Source organism: Schistocerca cancellata, chromosome 5, assembly GCF_023864275.1.
Source record: "Schistocerca cancellata isolate TAMUIC-IGC-003103 chromosome 5, iqSchCanc2.1, whole genome shotgun sequence".
Taxonomy (NCBI): Eukaryota; Metazoa; Arthropoda; class Insecta; order Orthoptera; family Acrididae; genus Schistocerca; species Schistocerca cancellata.
Genome location: NC_064630.1, coordinates 49,137,954 through 49,139,410, shown reverse-complemented (window position 1 = coordinate 49,139,410; position 1,457 = coordinate 49,137,954).

The following is a 1,457-nucleotide window of genomic DNA, read 5'->3' as shown; positions in this document are numbered from 1 at the left end:
ACAGTAAATAATTGTAAAAATGGGTCTTGGGATTTTAGATTATATGTGAATAAAAATTAACAGTTTGAATTATATAGAGCATTTAAAACACTATCCAATATGTATGCACTCAAATAAGAAAAAATTGTCATTAAATATGCACCACAAGATTCATACTTTAAGAGCTATGAGTAGTCAGATTACTTTCCATTAGGAAAGTGGGTGCACTCTGTGACTGTTATGTGATTTATAAATTATAGAGTGCAGTAATCAGTCGTCCTTTTTTTTTTGTAGGTTTTATTGCGCAAATCCAGATTTAGGCTAGGGCATAGCCATTATCAGTGCACTATTTTCTAATCTCGATGCACATTAGTTCACTGTTGTTCGGGTGTCATAGTTCTTTGAATACTACAAGAGTATACTACTATAGTATTCAAAGAACTATAACTGACACCCAAACAATAGGGAACTAACATGCATTGAGATTTGGATTTGTGTAATAATTTGGATTTGTGTAATAAAACCTACAAAAGAAAAAGGAAAAAAAAGGACAACTGATTGCTGTGCTCTATAATTTATAAAGCTCTTTACTTTCCATATAATGAAGTGGTAGTATGGAAGAAAATAAGAAAAAATGTCCAGTAAACATTGGCTCTAAAATGCATAACTTAGAAATATGTTTCACAGTAACCCATGTCTAATGAACATTTTTTTCTTGTTTTGGTCTGTTACCACCTTTCAAAATAAGGAATACTTTATTTATCACCCTGTATATGTGGGAATAGTCATTAGATCTCCATGTGTGAATGATGGATGTATGGAAAGCAGATGTAAGTCTCAAGTCTGTAAATAGTGGAAGTTTTATCATAAATCTTGTACATAATCTAACTTTTCTTAACTGAGGATCACCGAAATGAATAATTTACTTTAATTTTTGACAATACTTGGTTGTAATAGCCAAGAAACTAGCAAATGTCTGAATGATGGATTTAATGAAAGCAGATGTAAGTATTAAACCTGTAAATATTAGAAATTTAAATTTAATTCATTTACATAATTTTACTGTTTATTGACTGAGGATCATTAAAATTAATGAAACTCAAGTTTTTATAATTACATTTTTGTAATGTGTTTATCTGACATGTTCCACACCCCAGAGGATTCCCTCTTTCATGAGCCTGTGGAATGAATAATTAATCTAATCTAATCTCATGTGTGTAAGTTTCTAGACACAATTTACAAAAGCAACGTTTTGTGTTACAATCTGCATTCACAAAAAAATGTTCAAAATGTTCAAATGTGTGTGAAATCTTATGGGACTTAACAGCTAAGTTCATCAGTCCCTAAGCTTACACACTACTTAACCTAAATTATCCTAAGGGCAAACACAAACACCTATGCCCGAGGGAGGACTCGAACCTCCGCCGGGACCAGCCACACAGTCCATGACTGCAGCGTCTTAGACTGCTTGGCTAATC